General features: G+C 43.0%; 1 long non-coding RNA gene across 1 annotated transcript in view; it reads right to left on the reverse strand.

Annotated features, from left to right (window-relative positions):
• Positions 1–1,252: 1,252 nt before the first annotated feature.
• Positions 1,253–12,893, reverse strand: part of LOC120363953 (uncharacterized) — a 49,266-nt gene continuing 37,625 nt past the window's right edge. The window contains exons 3-4 of the long non-coding RNA XR_005579348.2: positions 11,072–11,074; positions 1,253–2,516 (exon numbers count right to left, since the gene is read on the reverse strand). This is a non-coding gene — a long non-coding RNA (uncharacterized LOC120363953). The remainder of the gene's footprint in view (positions 2,517–11,071; positions 11,075–12,893) is intronic.

The raw sequence follows: 12,893 nt of genomic DNA on the forward strand, positions 1-12,893 counted from the left end.
CTGATCTGAGAAGTAGGGAAGAGAACAGAGGGTTCCAGGTGTGGGCCTGGAAGACAGATTATGTTTTGTTTTCTTCTATCTTTGTTTTTGTGCCAAAGGTATAAAAAGAGAATAACGGCCTCTGCTGTCTCCCAGAACAAAGCTTTTCCACCTCAGCGCTGTGAACATCTGGGGCTGGATAAGGCTTTGCTGTGGAGGTCCTCCTGTGTTTTGTAAATTCTTAAGCCGTTTTCTTGCCTTTGACTCACTGGATGCCAGTGGCATTCACTTCCCCAAGTTGTGACAACCAAAAAATGTGTACAGACATTGCCAAATGTCCCCTGGGGCTGAGGGGAGGGGGTGGGAAATGGCCCTTGGGTGAGAACCATTGTCCTAGAGCTAACAGCAGAAGCTCTGATGGAGACTTCAGCAGCGATGGTTATTAGGCTGTGGCTTTTGTGAGTATTGGCAACTGAGTATTGGCAAGGATTGTTGTGCTGGGGAAGACATTGCTGGAGATGGCAATTTGGGCCCAGGCAGCAAGAGAGGCTCTGAAGGTCATGGCTATGACGATGTCTCATCAAACAGGCAGTGGGAGAGACGCGAAGGCTCTGGGTTAAGCAGCCATGTCAGGCAGCCAGGAGGAGGGGAGCAGTTGCAAAGACTTGGAGGAGAAGGAGGACTTTGATTGAACTTTGCTTGGGGCTGCGGGACATGAGCTGACGAGGCAGCACCTAAAAGGGCTGAGAGGGCACTTGAAGGCCACTTTGAAAGGACTAAAATGTCCTATTGGGCCTGAACTATTGAAGATAGCCAACAAGAATAAACTTCCCTCCATAGGTTGGAACTCTCTAGACATTAAATCAGTGAAAGGAAAAAAGAGCAGGCTTTGCTTTGAAATCTCAAGATTTATTTAACACTGTAATTAATGTCTCATTAGTCAAAGGTATTAAAATAGGACCTTAAAAGTCACAATGCATTTCCTTCACTCTCATAAACCCAGGGTTCTTTACTTATTTCACTCTCCCTCCTTAGATAAAAGAGGAAAGGAAGGATAAAAAGGATGAGAGGGAACAATTTTGAAAGCCTGTGAGATTAATCCTGACTCCAAAATTTAAGTAGCATAATTCTACCACTTAGGCTTGGGAGGAACCCTTCTTGCATCTGTGCTTTTCCATGATATTCTCATACAGAAAGACAACCGATTCTGTCTACATTGACAAGGGGAATCACGGCTTTTGGTAAAACAATTGACAAAACATTTGTGTGTGTGTATGTACAGTAGGTTCTTTGAAACAAACAAAAAAACTCAAAGCTGAAATACTTTCTAGGGTTGGTTCACATAATTCACCACTTTCTCTTTTATTGAGAATTATAAACTTTAAAGCAGAAAGTGATTCGACATTATCTGGTTCATCAAGCATCAACCTAAATAAAAAGTATGGACTATGAGAATGTTGCATTAACTAATTTCCACCTTAAAAATACATGTGTGGCTAAATATAAGGAATATTCAAAGGGGCTTAAGCTTCAAAGTAAGACAAATTCCGTAGCTCTCTGTTTCCCATTCTGACATGTCTAACTACCATTTTACCTCTGCTCTTTCAATAGTTTAGAAAATGTACTGTTAATTCATCATCGAGCATTTCAACGGAAATAAACCGATTGCCTCTTGGAAAAAATGTTGAATGTGTTTAGAGAACCCTACACCAAGGTTTAGCTGGTTGCATTCCAAGTCTCATATCAGGTTGCAAACAGGCTGCTTTTAGATCGGCTTAGTTTTCGTGTACTTTTTTTTTTTAAGGTCATGGAAGCTGAAGATCGAAAAAGCAAACAAGAAAAAAAATTCTTCAGCTTAGAGATAAGCAGGCAACCCAAAGAACATGTTCTTAAGTATAAGACCTCGGTAATTATACTGAATAGAAATTCAACCAAATGGAGCTGACAGAAGCCCAGGCAGGCAACCAGGAGATTCCTGTGGTGAGTTCTTGTGCTGACTCCCTCTCTATCTTAGTCTCTCTCTACCTCCTTTCCCCCATCTGTTCACTGGGGATATGAGCAATGATGTATATATCACTATGAAAATATGATCTCATGTGTGTGTATTTTTAAAATGTTTATAGGTGCTTAGATCATTTCTGAAAGAAGCACCCTCTCATGAGAAAGAATTAACCCAGAATCCCATATTTTAAATAAATGCAGAATCCCATATTTTATGTATAGTTGAAAATATTATGCATTCATCATAACCACCTCTAAATTAATTCCAAGTTTATGACACCTGTTATCTATACTCCTATGTATAAATCTATGCATCTGACCTCACTTGTCTTCAGACAATGCTGATTCTATCTCTGGCCTTCCAGGTAATTGAGAAAAAGTTACAGATCTTCTCTGGACATTGCTTCCTTTGCTGTCAAATGGAGAGGGAATGTGGGTAATCTCTGGGGCCTCCAGCTGTAACCTTCTCTAGTCAAGATGAGTCAGCTGGAGTGCCTTAGCCGCTGTTCCACTCCACTTGTGCAAGAGTTTCTGTTCTACCAGAAGTAAGAATGCACGCACTTTTCCACAGGGTTCGAGAAAGGAAAGCTTGTGAATGAGAGAGAGAGAGAGAGTGTGTGTGTGTGAGTGTGTGTGTGAGAGAGAGAGAGGGAGCAAAAGAGGGCTGGGAGTGAAGATGGGAGTTTGGGAGCTATGTTGAATATTGAAGCCTTTGTTTTGAAAAAGCCCAGATAGACAAAAAAGATTTTTAAAATTCTAGCCACAGACCCCTGCTCTGATCTGTGGAGGTATCTGATGCACACAGATTATGATAAGGTCCCTTCTTAGATGAAAATGAGAGGCCCAGTAAGTCCATGGGCTCTGTTTATATATCCATCTTAGTGACCCTGAGCTGTAAGCACCATCAGTAGACTTTCAACACAAAAAATCCCCAATAAGTATAAGACAATTCTAAGAATGAGTGCGTGGATTAAAAATAGCTTAGATAAATGTTAAATAATCCAAAGAAGGTACAAAACAGTGTATAATCTCATTTCTAAATACTAGTTTTTTAAAAATATGTTTGCAAATGAACAGATCATTTTTGATGTTACCTAAGACTGTAGGAACTGATGGGGATGGAAAAGGTGAAGAAGGAAATAGACTTGCTCTTAATATTTTTTTAATTTAAAAACAAATGCCACGTATCCATTTAACTTTTATATGAAAATATTAATTACTTCTGAACATACAGGTTGGATATGATATGAATTGTGTGATGTAAGTGGTTTATGAACCACTTCCCAACGAGCAAGTCATGGGGATGTACTCGGTTGCCTCTAAACCAAACGTTTCCCATGGGAGAAAGAAAACGCAAGTGTTCTTGATGGAAAGGTATTGGGCTTGGCAATGGGACAGGCATGAATCTGGAACCTGGCTCTGTCACCTAATATAGAACTGTGCAGCACTGAGGATGTTAACCTCTGAGCCTGTTTTCTCAACAAAACATAAAAATAATGCCCACTTTCTAGTTAGTTTTTAGGATGGAACCAGATATGAAAGCAGCTCTTTTTACAGTTTTTAAATAGTAGGTGCCAGCAATATAGATAATTTGTATTTATCTGATTGAGTTTGGATATTTGACCCCGTCTCCTGTTGAACTGTAATCTCCAGTGCTGGAGGTGGTGTCTGGTGGGAGGCGTTTGGGTCATGGCTTGGTGCTGTCTTTGTGATAATGAGTTCCTGGCGAGATCTGGTCATTTGAAAGTGTGTGGAACCTCCTCTCTCTCTCCCCTCCCTCTTCTCTCCCACCCCCTACTCCACGTCTCCCCCATCCTGCTTTCTCCATGTGATATGCCTGCCCTGCTTCACCTTCTGCCAAGAGTAAACGCTTCCTGAGGCCTCCTGAAGCCAAGCAGATGCTGGCACTGTTTCCTGTACAGCCTGTAGAACTGTGGTAAGCCCATTAAAGCTCTCTTATAAATTTTCATCTCAGGTATTTCTTTATAGCAGTGCAAGAACAGCCTAATTCATTACCTATGGTCTCATTCTGCATCTGCGTCAGCGTAGCAACTAATATTAATTGATTGATTTCACAGACACTTGTGAACTCCAAATATCTGAGACAGGCCTCAGTCAATTTGGAAAGTTTATTTTGCACAAGTTAAGGACACATACCCATGATACTGCCTCAGGAGGTCCTGGCTACATGTGCCCAAGGTGGTCGGGGCACATCTGGGTTTTATACATTTTAGGGAGACATGGGACATCAGTCAATATATGTAACATGTACATTGGTTCTGTCTGGAAAGGCGGGACAACGCCAAGCGAGGAGAGCGATTCCAGGTCACAGGTAGGTAAGAGACAAATGGTTGCAATCTTGAATTTCTGACTAGCCTTTCCAAATGAAACAATCAGATATGCATTTACCTCTGTGAGCAGAGGATGGCTTTGAGTTCTGTCTGTCCTTTGCCCACAAGAAATTTCCTTGTGAGGAAGGTACCTAGGTTTTTTATCTTAGCAGCTATCTTTTTAAGGAATAGAATGGGAGGCAGGTGTGCCCTAAGCAGTTTCCAGCTTGGCTTTTCCTTTTGGCTTATTGATTTGGGGGTCCCAAAGCACTTGCTTCTAAATTCCAAGTAAATAGAAACTCATTTAATTTTAGAAGACTCCTAGGAGGAAGGGGTACTGTGACTATCACCCACCTACCCAACTTTTTTTTTTTTTTTTTTTTTTGAGACAGAGTTTCGCTCTTGTTACCCAGGCTGGAGTGCAATGGCCTGATCTCGGCTCACCGCAACCTCCACCTCCTGGGTTCAAGCAATTCTCCTGCCTCAGCCTCCCGAGTAGCTAGGACTACAGGCGTGAGCCACCATGCCCAGCTAACTTTTGTATTTTTAGTAGAGACAGGGTTTCACCATGTTGACCAAGATGGTCTTGATCTCTTGACCTCGTGATCCACCCGCCTCGGCCTCCCAAAGTGCTGGGATTATAGGCATGAGCCACTGCGCCCGGCACACCCCCCTACATTTTACAAATGAAAAAACTTAGGCACAGAGAGGTCAAACAATTTGCCCAGAGTCACAAAGCGAGCAAGTGGTGAAGCGAAGATTCCATTCCGTGCATTGAACACAGTGCTTGCTCTTAGTCTCCGTGTGGTGCCTGGCTCTGTGCAAAACTGGAAATACAGCCCAGTGTCTGTAAAACTGTGAACCAAAAATAAAACTCAACACCTCCTCCACTCCCCAGGGCACTCTAAAATTTAACCTGGAAGACTGGTTCAGGCCATGATGTACAGTGGGGACTGCAGGTGCCTCATTATACCCTCGAGCATCAATAGCAACACAAGCCTGAAGTCTGACAAGAGACTTTTATAGTCTATGCTCTCTAAAGCCTGCTACTTGAAGACTTCAGCTGCATGATAAAACCTTGGTCTTCACAACCCCTTATCATAACCCAGACATTCCTTTCTACAATAATAACACTGATAATAACTTTTTCAACTAATACCAGTCAGAATATGCTTAAATCTACCTATGACCTGGAAGCCACCCTCTCCTTTTGAGCTGTCTTGCCCTCCAGACCAAACCAGTGTAAATCTTACATGTGTTGAGTGATGTCTCCTGTCACCCCTAAAATGTATAAAAGCAAGCTATACCCCAACCACCTTAGGCACATGTTGTCAGGACCTCCTGGGCTGTGTCACGGGGTTTCCCGAATCTTGGCAAAATAAACTTTCTAAATCGATTGGGACTTGTCTTGGATACCCTTTGGTTTACAAAACAAATGGCTGTCTCTGGGGGAATGTGCTGGATATCCAAGTCAGAGATGCTGCCCTGTGCCCCTTTCCCTTCTCCACAGGTCTGGGAGTTCAATAGGACTAGTTAATTTCCTTTCTTCTAGATAGACGCAGTGAAGAAAAGTTCTGCCCGCCTCAGCTTCAGCCACGGCAGAAAATGCTCCACGTGAGCTCCAAGTGCCCAAGTTCAGGCTTTGAGTCACCACATTTGCACCTCTGCCACCTCAAGGCAAATAGGAAATATTAGATTATGCTTGTGTTTACTGCATTTAATAAACATTTGTTGAGTCTCACTATGTGCTTGAGCCTCTAAGAGTGCATGAGATGACAGTGTAAATGACCAGTGGCTGCCCTCCAGTATTGTGGCTGGAGATCATTAGGACATAACCAGAAAAATACAAGCAACAATAGGATAATAGATGCTGTTAAGTGAGTTGAAGGATGTGGTTCATCTGCAGAGCAGACCAGTTCAAAGTTGAGTCTGACCACAGGAATGAATAAGAGAAAACTTCCTGGAAGGCTTGACCCTCTTTGCATAATAAAACCTTCAGATAGTTACATTCAATCCTGAAGTTTAGTCCCTGGAGGCATTAGAATACTAGGAAGTTTTCTTTCTGAGGATTAAATTGGCCGTTTTCATTTTGTGAGTGATGGAGATAATTTTTTTCCAAAAATGCTTCCAGAGCTCCTGGACCCTGGGGTAGCCCCTTTTCTGTTTTCCCACGTTACCCTTTGTCTGGGCACATGTCTACCTTTGCTTCTTGCACATATGTTTTAAGGATCTGCTTAAGGGTCTTTTCCTGATCTTGGGTTTGGAAGGGACAGAGTTAAACCAGATTAAACAGGTTTCTGCTGAAATACTTCCCTGAGCTCATAGCTATTGTGAATATGCAGGTTTTCCAAAACTTATTTGACCACTGATTCTCATTTCAAAAATGCCTTTTTAAATAAGTCATAATGTGACGGGTGGAAGGTATCTCAGATACCTCGCCAAATCTATATGGTTCTACAGCAATCTCAATTCTTGCCTCTTCAGAAGAAAGAATTCAACTGAGGGGCATAAAGCAGGAAAAGAGACCAAGGCAAGTTTCAATGCAGAAGTGGAAGTTTACTAAAAAGGCTTTAGAACAGGAAAGGAAGGAAAGAACACGTGGAAGAGATCCAGTGGGTTACTTGGAGAACAAGTGCGGTGTTGAACTTTGATCCCGGGACTTCATGGGCTGCCATCTTGTACCCCTTTCCCTTAGGGTGATTCTTTCCTTACAGTGGGCAGCCCAGATGCCCAGCGCCTGCCTTCTGGGAGGTGAGCATGCGCAGTGTGTTTAGGAAGTTGTACGCATGCCCATCTGAGGCTGCTTTCTTCCTTTCTCCGGTGGTATGCTCCGGAAGGTCATGCTCTATTTTGTCTCTCAACGTCCATTCCCAGGAAGTTGCTTTTCTGGATGTTCTGCATTCTGTGAACACTTTCATGTTAACAGCTGTGGATCAGCAGGACCTTGTCTCTTCCTGGCTCTGGCAGCCAAATTATCATTTTTAGGGAGTCAATGTGATAATTGTCGAACCATCATCTGACATTCCTAGTGGGCGTGGGAATTCCGCCCCACTCATGCCTGTTTAACTACATGTAACAAGACTAGTAATCCAAGAATGCAGTTTTAGAAGCACTGTGGTAGCTGCGAAGGAGAGCGAAATCATGAGATAAGGCCCTTGTCCTTGAAGAACTCAGAATTTAGAGGGGAAGATAAAAGCCTAAACAAGGAATTAGAATTTAGCCCACTAATGCTGGAAAACAGGTATATACAATGGATATAAGAGAAGAAGAGGAGAGAGGAGGAAAAAAAAGGTCAGAGAAGGCCTCAAAGAGAAGGTAACGCAGGGACAGGGAGTTGAATGACTTAATTTACCAAAATAAAGGGAAGCGGCATTCCAGGTAGTGAGCACACATGTGCAAGGGTGTGGAATTGTGTAACAACATGGTCAGTTTTGGAGACAGACACTATGTGTATCTAAGGTATGAAGTACTACTAGGAAAATGTCTGTAAATAAGCCTACATAGAGAAGAAAGAGTGTGTGTCAAGAATTGTGTCTAGATTTTATCTGGTAGGAGACCATGAGAAGTCATTGAACTGTGGAATAACATCATCAGCTTCCTACTTTAAAGAAAACTGTAGAATCGCATTGGAGGATTGACGGGGAGGTTGTAAAACTGGATACAGGTGACTGGTTGGTAAACAACTGGAATATCTGGATGAAAAATGATGAAGAGTAGCCAAGAAATTGGCAACGGAGAAGGAAAAGTGTGAACAAATTGACAGACGATTAAAAGGCAGATTGACTCACACACGGAGAAAGGTGGATGAGGCAAGGATGGTGCAGTGGTTTCAAGCCTGGATGGACACTGGTGTTATTATCTAGCAGGGAGAACAAAGGGCACAGAACAGAGCCAGTTTGGAGAGAAGAGAATAGCTTCAGTTCGGGGTATATTGATTTTTAGGTTCTTATTTAATTTATAGGTAGACTTACAGGTTTGGAGTTTAGCTAGAGATACATATTTGGGAGTTGTCATCTTAGAAATAGTATCTCAAGCCAAGGGAATGGATGAGATCACCCAGCAAAGTGAAAAAGGAAATGCAAAGATGTGAGCCAAGTGCAGAACCCTGGAGAACAAATGTCAAGTGGGCCTGGAGGAAGGAGCCAGGAGGTCCCAGTGGACGGATCTGGCAAGGCCTGGTGGAAATGTGGTCTGGAAATCAGTACATATGTATTGTTCCTGACCCTATAAGGAGTACACGAACCCAGGTAAGAGCTATGCCATGGTGGGAATTCAGGGTCCAGGAGAAAAATCCCAAACTGACAGCCGACCCACCTGCACCTGGCATTTCTTTCTCTTCCCATCTTTGTCAGTCCTTTCAGTTTGTGTCCTGGCTGTCCCTTGTTGCAGTCAGCTCAGGCTGCTATAACCAAACACCATAGACTAGGTGGCTTAAGCAGCAGACATTTTATTTCTCACAGTTCTTGAGGCTGGGAAGGCCAAAATCAAGGTGTCAGCAGATAAGGTGTCTAGAGAGGGTCTGCTTTCTGGTTCATAGACAGGAATTTTCTCACTGTGTCCTCACGTGGCAGAAAGAGGAATGAAGCTCTCTCAGGACTCTCTTTAAGGACACTAATCCCATGCACACTGAAGGCTCCATCTTGTGACCTCATCTGATCCTAACTACCGCCCAAGGATCCCACTTCTTACCACCATTACATTAGAAGATAGGGTTTCAGCACATGAATTTTGAGCAGGACACAAACATTCAGTCCCAACACCCCTCTAAGGTCAGTGTTGACCCCGTGTGTCCTGTTCTACTTTTGTCTTTGTGTAGTTTACCAAACTACTGTTTCCTTCCAGTATCACCCCAGGTCTGCTGGCCACTTTGTTAAAAGGTGGACTGGCATTCAGCCTCCTCCTCCAGTTCCAGAGAATCAGGCCCAAAATGACCAGGAAAGACATTAGGGCATGAGTCATCATCCTAGAAGCCATAGCTGAGACCATGGATGATTTCCTAGCATTTTCCTAGTAGTACTTCATACCTTAGGTACAAATAGTGTTGGTCTTCATAACTGACCATACTGTTTCACAATTCCATGCCGTAGCACATGGATGAGTAGAACCTGAAAAGAAGAGGGGAGGGACAAAGAGATATGTGAGCAATAATCTGCTTTTAGGGGACTAAGAGAGGAAAAGGAGCCAGGAGGGGAGACTGAAAGTAACATTCAGCGAAGAAGTCCGAGGAAGAACCAAGAGAACACAGTGATATGAAAGACAAGCATGGCAACTGTTCAGTGAATTAGGGGATCTAGTGGTGCTGAATGCTACAGAGATTGTGAAAGGTGACTTGAGAATAGGCCGGTAGATTTGGCAATGCAGAAGTTATAGACAACTTGCTAAGGAGACATTTCAGTCCTGTGATGCTAGCAGAACCCAAAAAGTTAAATCTAAAGGAAGTAAAGACAAAAGGGAAGCTGCGGTGATGAAAGAGTAAACCTTGTAAAGCATTTGAAGAGATTTATTCTGAGCCAAATATGAGTGACAAATGGCCCATGATACAGCCCTCGAAGATGCTGAAAATATGTGTCCAAGGTGCCTGGGTACAGCTTGGTTTTATACATTTTAGGGGAACATGAAACATCAGACAAATGCATGTGAAATGTACATTGGCTCAGTCTGGAAAGGTGGGACAACTAGAAGCAGGGGGCTTCCAGGTCACAGGTAGATTCAAAGAATCTGATTGGCAAGTGGTTGAAAAGTTATTGTCTAAAGACTTAGGAATGTCTGAGTTAAGATAAGGGATTGTGGAAAGCAAGGTTTTATCATGCAGATGAAGCCTCCAGATAGCAAGCTTCAGAGAGAATAGATTGTAAAAATGTTTCTTATCAGACTTAAAGAGTCTGTTCCATCAGTATTTCTAAAAGGGAGGAGGGTATGATGAGGCATGTCTGCTGGTCCCTTCCCATCATGGCCTGAACTAGTTTTTCAGGTTAACTTTGGAATGCCCTCGCTGAGAAGATGGGCCCATTCAGATGGTTGGAAGGCTTAGAATTTTACTTTCAGTTTACAGCTATTTCCAGAAGTTTAATGATGGTGGGAAAAGGTTTAATTAATTTGTGAATTAAATTCTTAAACACCTTTAAAAATTTTTTGAAAGGTATCTAAAGCTGTCCCTAACACCAAGAAATCTGCAAACTAATTGAGAAGATAAGCTATAGATTAAAAATTAACTGAAAATGCAAGACATTAAGAGATTGTTTGGCACTTTCCGTACTCAACCAGTTTTCACTCTATACTTTTATCCCTTTCTAATTTATTCACTTTCACAGCTTCAAAGGCCACTTCTAACATAGGCCCTGTGTACTAACGATGACTCCCAAACTGTGCCTTGGGTCCTGACCTTTGTGTTGGTCTCCAGGATCTCAAGGTCTGTGCTTCAAATTGCATACTGAGGACTTCCATCTCAACTATTGTCATACTTTATGGATTTTGTAACTGAGGCAGTGACCCTTCCAGTAATGGTGCCAGAAAGTCCAGTTTGCGGTCACTCTATCGAAAATGCTTATCTTAGCTCTAGGACTTCAAGGCAATGGGTTTCAAACTGTTTCCTGGAGAAGCAGGTGCTGCCTTTGGTTTATCCTACAGATGTTAGAATGCAAAACCCTTGTATTTATAAAACCCTTATCCCTGACTCACTTTCTGGCCTTACTCTTTGTTTTTTCTGTGACTCATTTCTAAGTTATGCTCTTTCTACTGGTAACACAGCTCCTGGGGAAAACCTGCTCATTCTCTTTTCAGGCCATAGGTCAAGATAAGGTTTAGGATCCAGAAGAGGGCATGGAAGAAGGTTATACCCATCCCTCATCTGAGAAATCCATGTACTTTTCTACAAGATGAGGATAATCGTAACTATCTCAATGGAGGTTAAGTGGATGAAGAGAGATGATGAGTGCAAATTGTCTTATGGTTGTAATCAGTATTTATTGAGGGTTCAGTATGCACCAGACATCATGCTAGGCATAGACACCTGCCTAAGAGTTCCTTATGGACAGGAAGTAAATTATTATAGCAAAGTAGGAACAATGATATAATAGGAGTAAGATATATCCTGTGCTAGGGAAGCGTATGAAAGGGCGAGCAGCTCAGTGCTGAGGAAATTAGGGCATATCTCGTGGAGCAGCTGAGAAAAAGGAATAGCAGTTAGCCACATGAGGGCTATCAGGGGAAGGGACAGGAGAGGGTAGTGTAGGCCTGCAGAGAAAAAGCTCAGTGGGTTTGGGAACAGCTATCAATGATTCACTATGGCTGACCCTAGGGATGTTAGGTAGAATGTGGCAGGAGCCAGATTGAAAGAATGCCTTTTGGAAGGCCGCGGCAGGTAGATCACCTGAGGTCAGGAGTTCAAGACCAATCTGGCCAATATGGTGAAACCCCATCTTTACAAAAATACAAAAATTAGCCAGGCATGGTGGCACATGCCTATAATCCTAGCTACTCGGGAGGCTGAGGTGAGAGAATTGCTTGAACCCGGGAGGAGGAGGTTGCAGTGTGCAGAGATTGCACCATTGTGCTCCAGCCTGGGCAACAGAGTAAGTAAGATTCCATCTCAAAGCAAAACAAAACAAAACAGTGTGCCTTAAAATACAAGGATATTATTTCTATCTTATCCTGAAGCAGTAAGAAACCAGTCTCAGCCATGGAGTCACTGCCATAGATTTGTTTCTTAGAAAGATCCCACAATGTGAATCCTGGATGCAGCTGGTGAAAGTGGGTGAATTTCTAAAGTCTCATCAGTGTTTCTCAACCTTGTTTTTTTTCAATATCACCTCATAAGGAGACTTTTTAGATATTATTTCCCCAAGCACCCCACCAATTCCCATGAAACTTTAATACCCCATGCTGTCTGTCTCTTTATGCATTGTATGTGCTTTATGTATAAAATAAATAACATTGTTGGCTTCATCCACCCCCATCCAAGAACCAACTTTCACCTTCCGAGGACTGCTAATGTAACATTCCTCTAGACTAAGGCCATGAACTACTTGCCTGTTCCCTCCCCACCACTGCACGCTGTCTCCAGCTGGTCATCTACCAGCATCCTAGCTGGATTCCCTCTCCGTCACTCCAGCCCAGGGGTTCTCAAGCCCTGCATTTGGGGCTGGATATTTCTGAGTTGTGCAGGGCTGTTCTGTGCATTGTAGGATACAGAGGAGCATCCCCGGCCTCTGCCTTTGGATGCTAGTAGCACTCCCTCCCTAGTTGTGACAACCAGAAATGACTTCAGACATTGCCAACATCCCCTAATCGAGGCCCACTGTTCTGCTGCTTTAGTCCCTAGTGCTGCTACTCCTACAAGAAATATGTGCAATTACAGTGATGAATTTTTCCTCCCAGTAGAGATGGCACCACTGGGCTAGAGGGATGCTAGGAAGGAAAAGTCCTTGTCCTTTTGGCAACCTCTCATCCTGCGAGCTACTTCTGTGTCTTTTCTTTAGGCAACGCTGAACTCTCCAGCTCAGGCCTCCAGGTCCCGAGTTCATAATCTCATTACAACTAATCCTGTTTACAGCCATTCTCTTGGCAGAACAATCTTGTCTGGAC

This window comes from Saimiri boliviensis, chromosome 1, assembly GCF_048565385.1.
Source record: "Saimiri boliviensis isolate mSaiBol1 chromosome 1, mSaiBol1.pri, whole genome shotgun sequence".
Lineage (NCBI taxonomy): Eukaryota > Metazoa > Chordata > Mammalia > Primates > Cebidae > Saimiri > Saimiri boliviensis.